Source organism: Ambystoma mexicanum, chromosome 9 (genome assembly GCF_040938575.1).
Source record: "Ambystoma mexicanum isolate Mex_15411 chromosome 9, UKY_AmexF1_1, whole genome shotgun sequence".
In the NCBI taxonomy this organism is placed as follows: domain Eukaryota; kingdom Metazoa; phylum Chordata; class Amphibia; order Caudata; family Ambystomatidae; genus Ambystoma; species Ambystoma mexicanum.
This window is the reverse complement of record NC_090931.1, coordinates 1200357603-1200371574: the sequence shown is the minus strand read 5'-3', so window position 1 is coordinate 1200371574 and position 13972 is coordinate 1200357603. Positions and strand designations below refer to the sequence as shown.

Genomic DNA, 13972 nt, shown 5'->3' with positions numbered 1-13972 from the left:
TGGGATTACCAGTGGTGGTATAATAACAATAATGCTCATTTATATAGCGCTACAAAGCCTCGTGCATCTGAGCGCTGCTTATTATTACCCACAGTGTTTTGCGCTCATTTATTGACCACAGAAGAATGAAGGGCTGAGTTTGGCCCTGCCTGGATTGGAGCCTGTGTTGGCCGGTTTTGCACAGATATCAAAGTGACCACTCTACTCACTGTGCTATCTGACCATCAGCGTAAATCCCCATTTTTAGAGTCCATAGGATTTTCCATGAACACTAATACTGTGCGGTAAATCTGCCAATTTTGTGTGGTAAAGTGAACTATTTACCTGCCGGATCTTACTGGAGGCAAATCCTCCACTTTACAAATTCGGGATGCAGTGGTCCTAAAAAGATTGGGAGACATTAGATTTACTTTCACTTTTCTACCACACGCTGAGCTTTGAGGGAGGCCTATTGTTTGTTAGTAAAGTGGATGAAACTGGCCTCCTGTTAGAACCATGGCAATGATGGACGTCTCTGCATGTCCTTTCCTTTTGTACTGTCCTCTGTTCCCTATGAGATTGTGCCTGACTCGTCTAAGTGTGTTTGTTTATGTGCACACTGTGGGCAGTATCCTTTCCAGGCGTGAACAGCAGAATCTGCCATATTCACACTCATCCCCGTGAACATTATGTGGCATGTTGGGCCCTGGGAACTTGAAGGTGCGCGCTCAGATCAGAGCCTGTTTTTCTAATCCACTGAAGCTCAGTAACATTCTCAATCTCAGTTTGGGTTTTACAATCAGTTTGAAAAATATTACCATTTACAGTCTTAACATGCATGCAGGTTTTTCAGAATTATAGAATTATTTGTAATCAGTACAATTGATCATAAACGAACATTTGAGCAATTTAACTTATTAAAATTAAATGAGATACATTATTTCTTAAACATTGGGTTTGAACCAAGAGGGATATTTTAAATTTAACATTTTTTATTTTATTTTTAAATCTTAGAACACAGAGATCACGTGTTAGGTTTTGAAGTGACTGGCCTGTCACATTCAGTAGTCGGACCACCTACCTGCTTTTTCACCTTCACAGGAAATCATTGAACGAATGACCTGCATATTATGAAAAAATACAGCCGTCACACACCATCGTTCAAATCACTCTTTTGGCACTGTTGTACGCTGTTCCCTAGATGCTGGGAGGAGTTTGGGTGCATGGAGCATGCCACGCAGAGTGCTGCACCTAAAAGTGCTGTGCTGAAGGCTGCGGCGAAGCCAGCACTAAGGGTGCTGTTATCTGCTGTTCTCAGAAGGCTAACAGGCATTTGCCTGCAGGTAGCACGCCACGCCAAGAGCTGGACCTGAAAGGGCCAGATTCAAACCCACAGAGAAACCCGCGGTAAGGCTGCTTCTAAGTGTGATGCTGAGCACAGTTGATGCAGCTGAACTGCATTGATGTCACCCTCTGGCTTGCGGACCAGATGCCCGGATTCAAGTACAGAGTGAGTGCACCGCTTTGCCTCTTATGTTCCAGGGAAATTGAATATCGGACCCCTGAGCAGCGTTCATTGGCTTTGCTTGGTAGACTGCACCATATTAGTCTTCCAGCAAGTTTTCATATTTAGATATCACCAATATTGTTGTTTCAATGTGACGTTTCCTTTTAGAGGAACTATATGGGGGCCTTAAATTGAATAGTCAGAGGTGTAGGTGTAAGTATTGGTTTACTGAATGGTTGCTCCTCTGATCCACTGAATTATGTCCAGAGGCAATTGTTTCCCTTAATTACACTCTCCTGAAAGAACAGCAAAATAATCTTAGTGCAGCTACCATGAGTGTTCTATTGGCGAACCCAAAATATTACCTTTAAGTCTTGGTGATTGAGCCCTGGAGTCTGGGAATGTTGGCCCTTGGTAAAGGGGTTCACTACACTTCATGGCTAAACACCCTTTATCCATCCGCAAGAGCAAATGCAAGGCTGCTAACAACCCCTCCACTCCAACTGCTGCCTAAAAAATGAACTCTTTGTAGTACCTCCAACACAGAGGTAAACCCATTTATTTCTGAAATCAAGGTCCTACTTGATGAGTTTAAAGGAAGGAATCATTATAGGCCTAGTTAAGATACCTTGAGAAAGTATCATGCTGCCCCATATGCTGCTATACTGGAGGAGAGAGACCTCATGTGGTAAGATCTGGCAAGGTGCTGGATTAGTGTGCAATTGCCCACCACCCTACAAAAAGGATGGTGGTTAATGTTGTGTATTATCTGTTGAGATTAACTCCTTCTGAAACCATTCCGTAAAGCGTGATTATGAGCAGGAAGATATAACTATCACAGGCCAATTTAAAATATTTGGTTCACCTTTAGGGGAGATACGAGCAAATACCCAGTAAAGGTTAGGCCCAACACCTGCAAATGTGAGATACCTTTGATTTGTGCTCTTTCCCCACTAAATGCACTAAATGTGAAGGAACTAAAAAGCAAACGCAATTTTTGTGTAGGATATTAAATAATTGTCTGTTCTTGTGCAAAGATTCTTTTAAAAAATGGGGTCACTGAAATCCATATGAACTAATCCCAAATTGGGCTATGTGGCAGCTCATACATCGGCGTAGGGGGAACATGCCAAGAATGATGCTGCGAGTACATGTGTAATCTGTGAGCAAGTCAATAAGCTTGCTCTTACGAGTCCACCTCACAGTGTTATCACAAATAAAGTTTAAAATAAAAGACATCTCTTTCAAGTGAAAAACGTCAGTCCCATTAAAGATTCCTCCTGAAAATGGCTCTATGTGTCTGACCCTTAAGGTAGGGGGAATAAGATCTTATGTTATCTCGAGTTTAACTTTGCCCAAGCAGTTTTATTCTTGGCCTTGTTCAAATTAGTGGATTAATTAAAAAAAAGGCAAGATAGAATCCAGACAGGCCCTTGTCAATAAGGTTATCTACTGTATCTGTCGGTGTGTGATTGTTCGAGAAGACATTATCTCTGCTTAGAGATTACCATATTTTATTGATACCTTAAAGGATACTATTAAAGTACAATTAATGAACAAATGCCTGTTTGATGACCTATTTGCAGCTGACGTTGTGACCTATACCCCTCACAACTCAGATTTTTTGTTTCACAAATGATACTTTTCAAATATGGCAGGTCCAGCTGCTCTTGTTTCTCACTAAGGGCTTAATACACTAATTCTTCCTCTGTGTGTCATAATACCAGACATACGTATTGGTAATATGTGACAGGAAGATCCCCCCCTAACAGTCCTTGAGGAGATTATGGCACCCAATAATGAGTTGAACATTATTGTCAAAGCCTCTTGGAATATCGCTGCCCTCGCCTCTAAAATAGAGGACTGAGACTGGCACTCATTCATATAAGACAAGCACATGATTTATTTTCCAGAGACTTGGTCTACTGGCCAGATTTGTAAACCAGGTTTCTCAAATTATTATGTGGCAACAACAATGAGCAAAAGAGACAACCACGTGTGGGGTGGTGACTGTGTTGTTGAATTTTGCTTTAGCAATGGTGGTAGTTCCTATTGAACCCATCAGCTCAGATGTAATGTGTTTAAATGCTGTCAATCCAGCACTTTGGTTTTACTGTTTTTAAATATTTATATTATATCAATAAGAGAGAGAATCATTTTTAAATCATTTGAATAATTTGAAGAAATGTTAACTTCTATCTGTTTGAAAAATTCAAATTGTTCAATTTGTTTTGCCAGTAATATTAATATGCCATTTAAAGGCCCCTTGCCTTATTTCACTTTTTTTTGTAAGATCAATGCATATTCCATCCCGTAAGACAAAACGTCTTAGATGGAGGTATCCGAATGCTGGAAGGCTGCAAATCCTATACGCAGAGCTAGGTTTGAGAGCAACAGATGGCTGTTTGCTAGTCGACTGCCTAGCCTTGCCTATAGAGATGTGCTGCTTCCTTCCTTGAGGACTATATTATAGTGGCTGTCTCCCATTGTTATGCAAAACCTTTTTATTTGGAGTTAGACACTTAGAACACACTCATGCCCATGTACTCATAACAAGTGTCACTCAAACTAGAATTTACTTTACAGAGAATGAAGTAAAACATACTGATATTACGTTTATTCCATTTGTATGGTCCTTAAAATGGAAACAATAGATACATTTGTCCAAATGACAAAGATCTATACTAACCTTATCCTGGCAGTTGCATATTTCCAAGATGCTTTAACAACTGATATGGTTAACATAGAAGATACCCATCAAACCATGTGCCCCTTATGTAACCTATAATGGTACGTTTTTGATGCAATGTCATAAGGAGAGTATTATTGGCACAATGGCGAATGCAGAGAGGTGAACAAGAGACTCAACGCTATCCTAAAAAATACAAATCCTGGGTTGGAAGAGGATACCTCAAAATTGCATATCATCTATAAGTAGATTATTAAGCAGAAGAAATCAGCAGAGTGTAAAATCAGTAAGCTTTTCTGGCAAACATTTACAAGCGGTCTGAAACCCCTGCTTATACAGAAGGTACAACACATACTTCTCCTGATAGCTGGTTGTCCTACTTTAATGAAATGTATTCTAAAGATATCAATGAGATATTGCACCATCCTGCAGTCCCATCAGTACTGTTTGACTGCCTTCTGTTTTTTTTTGCGGTAGAGATACGTCCATAACGAAGGCCCACATAGAATTCCTGCTGATATCCTGGTATAGGAGTGCAATATTTGGGTGCCAATATTAACTGCATATCTTTCTGTTACAAATACTAAACATACAATTTCCTCTGGTTGGCGTGAGGCTGAAATATTACCAACTTGCAAGGAAGGAGAGACCATTTTACTTGAAAACTACTGGCTAATTCCTTATCTTGACAGTATGGCTAAGATCTATGGCCAGGTAATTTTAGCAAGACCAGCCAGTTGTTTAACACTTGCAGCATGTTATTGGTGAATGTGACATGTGGCAATTTCTGTTCCTGCAGTACCAGCCTTTTAGAGGCACCACTGTGACATTTTAACGCGTGTGTGTGTGTGTGTGTGTGCGTGCGTGCGTGCGTGCCTGTGTGTGTGTGTGTGTGTGAGAGAGAGAGATATCCACAATTATTATTGGCACTCTCCTTTTTCGTATTTTTGGATTCATTTCTCTTTGGAACCATTACATTTCTTGATTACATTTTTTTTCTCCAATAAAAAATTGAATCATTTGTTTTCTCTTCCTGAGGGGACTCAATATGCATTTGAGGGAACCCCTCTCTTTCTCGCTGTTGTATAGTAGATGTTTGTTCTGTGATGTAGATAGAATTAGTTCTTACATTTGTTTCCAATACAATGCTAGAGTTATCTCGCAGACTGTGTATCTCCCCTTTACTCGCTGATGATATGGTGGAATCCAAGTCCCCATGGGTAAAATTTCGTTTTGAATTAGACTTTTCAGGAAAGTGCTTTATTTTGTCGTGTCTCTTAGAGTCTGTTATATATCCTTCTAGAACAGCTTGTTTTCATTGGGTAGCGATAATCATGGCTCTGTTCACTAATATTCAGTGAATATACTTTATTAAAGGGACTTTATGGTTATAAGTACAATCGGAAAACCCCAGAAATGTGCCTGTTATGGTAAGCCAAGCAACCATAACTCACACCACCACTGTGAACTGCTGAGACTAACACCCGACTAACACGAAGGACATCAAAGATGACATTATAAATGTAATTGATTACATCACTGATGACATTACATATCTGGGCCACTTTTTTTTATTCACTGATATATCTAGGCCAGTTATGTTTGTCCACTGACAGAATTAGACAATTGAAAAGGTGCTATATATCGAGATCTTAACCTTGTATGTTCTTAAAGAGCTTTCCTTACGGTTTGGTCTCAGCTCATGGTGCACATACATGGGGCAATAAGTATACCTCAAACACACAATTCATTTGTATACATGATGATGAACTTTAATGTTATTGTTATTTTCTGGTGATGTTGTTTCTTTCTTCCTTACTTTAGTTTCCAAGTATGTGGCTCTGATTCATATGCATTGTGGGTCTTCATATGTATTGTTCGTACCAACACAAGTGTGTAGTAAGTCTCAAATTGGTAGCTATTTATTCCATGTTTACCATTAGTCAAAACTCTGACAGGGTAGCATTTATTATTTTACTGGCCCAAATTATCAATTTAAATTTAAAAATGTTGTACTTCTATGGTAGATGCCGCAGCCATTGCCTATGTGTATGTATGATTACGTTCCTGTACTAACAACACTCCAATATACTGTTTGTTTAGTTGAGTACATTTTTAAATCCATTAAGTAGTTCACGAGAGGTCTCATGAGAGGTCTCCCGATCACCCTTGGCATCTTGTTACCAACATTGTAAACACAAAACCTTGTAGGGACTTTTCATCAACATGAATGTCATGGGTGATGTCATCAGTGATGTCATCAATGACATTAGTGATGTCATCTTTGATGTCCTCCGTGTTACTTTTAGCACTGCACGGCAGTGGCACGAGTTATGGTTGCTTAACTTACCACAACTAATGATTTTCTGGGGTTTTTCAATGTTACTTGTAACCATAACGTCCCTTTAACAATGTTATTTCACTGAATCTAATAGGTTTTTATTGGTGCAACTTAACCATAACGTCCCTTTGCCAAATTTTTTTCACTGAATTTCATGGGTTTTTACCCATTCACCCTAATTTCCTTCAAGTTCCTTATACCTATTCCGATACCCCATCCCTTTCATAAATACAATTATTTTGTATACTATAAATATCTCATATATCATTCTTTCATATTTAAAAAATAAAACAAATTAGTAGTCCACAAACTATAGGTATGCTCAGATTCCGTCTTGCAACCGATGATGTTTGTGGACATATCGCTGTGTCCGGATGTGTCCGCTGTTGTGTGATATACATTTAATAAGTATGTGCACAACACACCCAATTGCAGACACCCATGCGCCCTGCGACTCCCATCGCGGATGCCATCACACCATTGCAGACATGATGTGACCGCAGCCATCCGGCTCTATGGCGTGGCTCTGATTGGTGTCCGTGCTTCATGGACATTTTGAAACTGCATTTTCAGCCGATCTAGAGAGTTTCAAGTGAAAACTGTGCCATTCAGCACCTCCTAGCAGCCTCCTTAACACTTCATAGAACTTTCTAAAACTTGTTACACTTTTTTTGTTCACCAACGTTCACGAACATCTGATGGAATCACAGACTTCCCCTGACAGCATCACGTAACCCCACACATGGCATAATGACTTGTCCTTGTATGAGTCTGTGCTTCGCAGACATTTTTAAACTGCATTTGCAGCAGCTCTAGGACGTTTCAATTTGCAAGTTTACCCTTCTACAGCTTGGATGTCTATTGGCATACAGACTATTTAACTTAAAAATTGCATTAGTCATGGCCATCCCTCCTCCCCTGTTGCCACCAACACCAACACCACCACCATCTGGGTTGCCTGGAAAGGGGAACAGGGGCGATGATGCAAAGGAGGATCAACAGGACCAGGAAGATGAGATAGAGGAAATGCCTACCTCCAGCACCCAAAGTGAATCATGGGTATGGCAGTTCTTTAAAACCATATGAGGGGTACCAAAGGCTCGGGCTGCCCATGTTACGTTATGTTATGTTATGCTATGTTATGTTATTTTAGATGCACTTGTAGTGCACACGTTCGCCTGAAGGCATCTTGGTGCAAGTGTGGGAAAAGATACCTTCCCCAGAGGTGGCCCTAGAACAGGAAGGTTTTCAGCACCCGTCTAAACTGAAGATGGTTCACGAAGCCTCTAAGGCTAGATGGAAGCCCATTCTCAGTGTGGGACCATACTCAGTCACAGACAACACGGGCAGTACTCTTTTGGTGCCACCTCCATGTGCCGCCACACCCATTCAAACCACCCGTGTGCCCTGAGAAAGGCTGTTTATTTGTCAGGGAGTAGTAGGCTTTTTCCTCTACCACATCTTCCTCAACCACTCGTGCCAACAAACAGGCTACCCTTGTGGGACAGAGCAGCCTTGCAGGCCATAAAGGAGGCTGTTGATTCATATCTTTCCTGGACAATAGTACACTTTATATACTGCAACACACGTCTCTGCAGGGGGGAGCATTTTTGAAGTGCTTTCGAGGCTGCAGTCAAGGAACATGAGAAACACTGTCCCCTACCTTAGTTTTAAGGCACGTCCAACATCTTCCCCAGTACACCTGCCCCTCCATTTCTGTGGTTAGTGCTCATTCCCTCACTTCCCTCCCCCACCTTTCTTCCTTGCCTCTCCTGGAAAAAGAAAAAAAATCCCCCAAACCCCAAAACAAAAACGCCAAAAAAAAGTTCCTTTTGGAGCCAGCTTTCATAGTTAAAAAATATAACTACAAAAATAATTGTATAGACTCCATCTGCTTTATATTTTTCAATAAAGTAATTATACTAAATAAGATTCTTCAACATGTCCATTAGCATTTTCTACTATGCTAACGAAAATAATGGACAATTTGTATACTAGAGAAAAAGAAAAGAGGACAGAAACAATTTTATGTCCCAAATACTTTTTTTCTAGCATACAGTAAGGACTGTAATCTGTGGACCTTCGCAACTGTCCTTGGTCTATGCAGTCCCCTTTCCATGCCAGGCATCCTTAAAAGACCAACATGGCACCTGGACACTATCACACAGGGAAGCACTTCTACCCTTTTTACTCTTATGTTTGTAACACTCCCTCATTCGCTCCTTTTGAACAGTCACACATCCATCCACCAATCACATCCATAAACTCTACATGTGTACCTCTACGTTCAACACTTCCATGTACTCTTGAACTCTCAGATTACATGTTTCCTGTTAAGCACAGCCACCTGCATCACAAAACTTCTGTGAAACTCTCCAAGATTTCTATTTGCAGAGTCAATACCCCATGCACCGGCACATCCACTCAATCTCTCTCTTGCATATTCTGTCACTATTCACAAATTGCCAGGTCTAAACCTAGATCATGCATTGATTAACATTGGCATCACAGTTGTCAGAGAAGGTATGTGTTACGTAGCACGTTCACGTCTTTGTAACTCAATGGACTATTCCTAGGTAACTTTGACACAAACAAAGTCAACACTGATCCTGCATCCTAGAATACAACAGGCTACATCACTGCATACCCCATCTAGGTATGTACCTTGTACCTCAGAAAAGAAAACCTTTAAAAAGAAAACTAATATAAACAGAATCTATAGCATAGCTACCAGCAATACCACTGAAAAAACAACAAAGAACAGCTTCTGCTCCATCAAATAATCCAACTGCAAAACCCTCTAGTCCAAAAACAACTGCCCGTCCATCAGAAGACAAAGAGTCAAATATCTCTTCTAAAAGAACAACTGCAGGACCATCAATGGATACAGATGCACAACTCTCTGGTCCACATAAATTCAGCAACACAACTGTAGTAAATTGCTATTAAAATGTATCAATCAATCTTGTGTTCCAATTGCCACCAATTTTTAAAAACATTTACTTAAATAATCAGTGTGCTTGCAAATGCTCGTCCTTCATAGAAATGCGACAAATAATCCTGACAGCACTTACAGTGTCTCAGGTATAAGGCAAGAATTGGACTACTGTACAGGAATGGTAAAATAAATTCACTATATACACACGGGAAGATCAACAGGAAATCCTAATCTATTTACTGCAAGTACTAGAAACCCAAAAAAGTCCTATAAATGAAACTTTCCAGATTTCATACATGCACTTTCTTCGCTATTCAAGTAAACTCGGGTGAGGACAGACTCCTTCCTGTCCTTTAACTGAATCGGGAGGAAGAGCTGTTTGCCCTTCTTCAGAATGCCAGCAAAGCTTTGTGCTGGTTTGATATCAATTGTGGCTATGGAATTAGGATTTTCTGATTGTGAATTTGTAAAGAATTTCAGAGTATTTCCTTCCAGTGTGGAATGCCACTTGAGGCTGGAGGGAAGGTTGATTTGCAGAAATGGAGAGGAGTTCCCCTCACCAGGCTGTTGTCCCACAGCAATTATGGTAATGTCATTGTTTTGAAGGTAGGACTTAATTTGGTCTGATTTTTGTTCAACCATGTGGCATGTTCCATTTAGACTAACATGGTTGACACTTGATTTGATTGGCCTGTGAGTCTAGGTCCAGAGTACCTTATTCACACAGTCTATTAGGGGAGACAAGCTACGGAGGATGTCATTCCCTAATAGACAGGGGGTTCCCTCTGGAGCCACGACTATGACCGGGTGCTTCATCTTATGTCGCCCATTTTAATTTCCAGCTCTGCAGACCCCTCGACAGGAAATTCCTTCCTGTCAAAGTTCTGGAGTTGTCCAGGAAGAGGGGTGAGAAGGATCTGGTATCTCACCCCCCTTCCTGAATTTTGCTGCTCAAAGATCCCCTTTGACAGCAGAAGTTGCTTGTGATCTAGTGTCCACCAGCGCTGGAATTGCACATTGCCCTTGCACTTGTATGGAGGCGTAGAATGTACCTTCCTTCTCCTCCAATGGGCAAAGGTAATGGGCGTTCTTGGTAAGCTGTGTGGTCAACTTACTTATTTCTGACTCTGACAACGGGATAGTTGGGTCAAGAGAGAGTGTTGGAGTTGTGGAGCCTGGCAAAGAATTTTGACATACTGCTATTTGGGGAGTTTCTGCTCCCCTTTTTCTGACTCTGGGCTCCCCCCCCTTCTGGAGGCAGTGAACGGAAGTGGTTGGTGAGGTTTGGGGTTCCTCTTGTGCTGGTTCTGGGCTACCCCCCCTTCTAAGATGTGGTCCCCAGAATGGAGCTGGGTAGTTTGGGCATCTGAACAGGAAATGTCACCCTTAGGGATTCAAGGCGTCTCAGGCTTCTCCCTTTCTGGTTCGGGTTTGGGGCTGCTCCCCCATTTTTGGAGACAGTCACCAGAATAGCTTCAAGGAGCTAGGGAATCTTCATTCTCAGGTTCTGGGCCGCCCCCTCCCCCCACTTTTGGAGGCAGTCCCCAGAATAGGTTTGGGCATGATTCTTTGTGGGAGCTTGGGGATCTGCAAAAAAAAAAAAATAGGACAGTTGGATATTGGGGAAGTTTTGGGCTCCCCTGGTTCTGATTCTGGGCCGCCCACCGGCCGTTTTTGGAGACAGTCCCCAGAGTAAGTTTGGGCTAAGTGGTTTTCCAAGCAATCATTCAGGGGTTCAAAGATGGGCTGTTCTAACTCAGTTCCCACATTTACCGAGTCTTTATTAGGATCTCTTGGGACCCATTTTTCTTTGGGAGGAGTTCCCCCATCCTTGAAGGAGAAGATCTGTTTCCCAGAGTCCTCTGAGGAATCATCTCCGTCAAATTGGAAGACACTAACCTCCTCCAATGGGTCTTTTTAGGTCCTTTATTTCTCCTATCCACCTCTGTTCGTTAGGTTGCAGAGTTTCGGGGGCAGGAGATTTTGGTTCTGGTTCCTGGGTTTCCAGGGTATTTTCACAAGTGGACAAGGAGGCTTCTTCTAAGGCTTTACTTTACACCCCTCTTTCCCCCGTGTCTGCTCCTTTGGAGCCAGTGAATTGTCGGGGTTCTCTCCCCGTCATTGCTCTAGAGTACCAGACCCTTGGTTTGTGGAGTTCTGAGCCACCATGTTCATCTGAGGGTTCTGCCGAGCCCTCAACATGCATCCAAGATCCTGGGACAAGTTCTGGGCCTGGCGCTCCAGTTGGGACACCCACTCTTGCTAGTACTGGGGTCTCTGGTCTATCCTAGGTGGCTCACAGGAAGGGTAACTGTCCCTTCTCCCATAATACCATGGGTTGAGATAGTTCTGGTAAACCTCCCTGTATGGCCTCCCCTCTCCCGGATTGGGCTGTCTGGGCTCAGGAAAGTGGAGAAAGAAAGGAGGGTTGTTTTGTGGGCGGAAGTTTTGCGGGTACCGGGAAAAGAAGCTCAACCTGGCATTTGGCGGATTACTGCCCTCCTGGGGAAAGTTAGGAGGGAAGTTTACTGGGTTGGTAGCTACCTGGTTGGTTCCCCCCCCCCCTTGGGCTGGGGGAGTCCGCACATACCCCAGGATGGGTTTGTTGCCCTTGTATCGGTGGATTATGTAAACAGGGGAGTTAGGGGTTCCGTTTGTGGGATTACCTCCCTGACTACCTGTCTGGGATTGGCCCGAAGGCCTTCTGGTTCTTTGGTTGGGTAAGTTCTGTATAGGTATATTTTAAGGCCCCCCATCTTCAGATCTAAATTGGGGCCAACCTTCACCTCTGCCACCTTAGCAGCAGCAGGGGTGTTGGCTGGTTTGGGGGTTTTAATGGTGTTTTTGTTTTGTCTACAGGTTTCTGCACTTCATAAATACAGGTCGCCTGTTCAATGACCCAGTCCAGTGATATCTTCTCATGAAAGTCCCTCACCAGCTGGGTCATGATGTATTTGGGGAGTGCATGGAAAAGGGTGCTAATGAACTCCCTACTGTCTGTGTGCACCCTCCTGGTGGTCTGCGCAAAGGCACATTTAAGTTCTTGCACAAATTCTTGTGGGGCCTGATCTTCCCACACTGCAGATTGTAGGCTGTCTTGTGGGGCTCTTGGGGATTTCTATGGACCAAGAAGTGTTTTAAGATGGCCGCCCTATAGGTTGACCATCTTGAGTGGTTCTGATCCTCCAGCCCCGCAAAGATGCTGGAGTACTCAGGGAAAAAAGTCAATTTTACCTATTGGATGCAAATCTGACTATCTTTCAGATGAAAAGTATCCATCATCTTTTCATTTAATTCAAGGTGTTCTTAGACTGAATACTTGCCATTTTTGTAATAGGGAGTTATAACACTCCTAATGGCCTTGATCTGCTTCAGGGGATCCTTTAGTAGAGCCCTCTTAATTTTGTTGGCCTTTTTGGTCTTAGTCACCCGTGTCCACTCATCCTCTGACTCAGAAGCACTACTACAGGAGGTATCAATTTGATGCTCTAGGCACTCCCTGATTCTGTGAGCTTGAGAATGGCTTGCAGAATGTGGGGGCCAAGTTTATCGATGCCTGTGGTGCTCAGAAGAGTCTTCTGACTCTCCCATGCTCCAGGATTGGCAGAGTATCCCCCCCCACTGCCCTAGCTGGGAAGAGGTCTTTAGGATACTCTTTTGGGGTTTTACTTCCTGGAGTTCCCCACCAAATTTGACAAACTGATCCTTTGGTAGGCGGTATTTTTGAGGATCCAGTTCCCTGACACTCCCCTCACAGGAGTCTTCCTGATCAGAGAGGCTAGCCCTAACATTTGGGGATCTGTACAGAGACAACCGTCTATCAATTTCTGGGAAGCACTGATCAGTCAGTCCCAGGTTTCCAATTCTGCTGAAGTCTACCATCCCCATGGCCTTTGGTTCATATGAGCCAGCAGGCATGAAGCTGGCAGAGTCCATGGGATTACAGGGGTCCTGATGTTATGCTCAGGGGTTTCTCTGTCCCTCCCTACCTCTTATCTTTCAGCCCTTATTCCCTGGTGGTATGCCAAAATCTGAATCTTTTGTTCCTCTATCAGGGCTTGCTGGTCTCAATAATTCACTCTTGCATGGCTGTTTGTGGAGCACATCATTCTTTTCACAGAGAGCATCATTATCTCTCTGTGCTTCCTGCCTGGTCTGCAAATACTGGGCCAATTTCTGCTGCAGGAGACTCACCTCCTGAGTTTTAGCATCATTGGTCTGTGTTTTCTTTTCCAGAGCATCCTCCACCCGCCTGGTGTGCTCTAGTAGCTTTGCATATTCTGTTTTAACTTCAATGAGCTCTTGGAGGTCCAGCTTACTTTCCTTAGCTTAGTTTTTAATTGGCTCACTTCCTGGCCTAAGGTGTCCCTCTCCTGACTTAGAGTGCCCCTCTGTTCAGCCAGGTTGTCCCTTTGTTTTTTAAATTAATGGGATTGTTGGTGCTCCTCATCAAATTCTGTTTGAGATTCTAAATCTTTAAGAATGAATTTATTGTTTTCCTCTTCCATTGTTTCTATT

At 42.7% G+C, this 13972-nt stretch overlaps 1 protein-coding gene across 1 annotated transcript in view; it reads left to right on the top strand.

The window, feature by feature from the left end:
- Positions 1–13972, top strand: part of THSD7B (thrombospondin type 1 domain containing 7B) — a 2969219-nt gene that overhangs the window by 1255232 nt on the left and 1700015 nt on the right. The gene's annotated exons all lie outside the window — the stretch shown is intronic.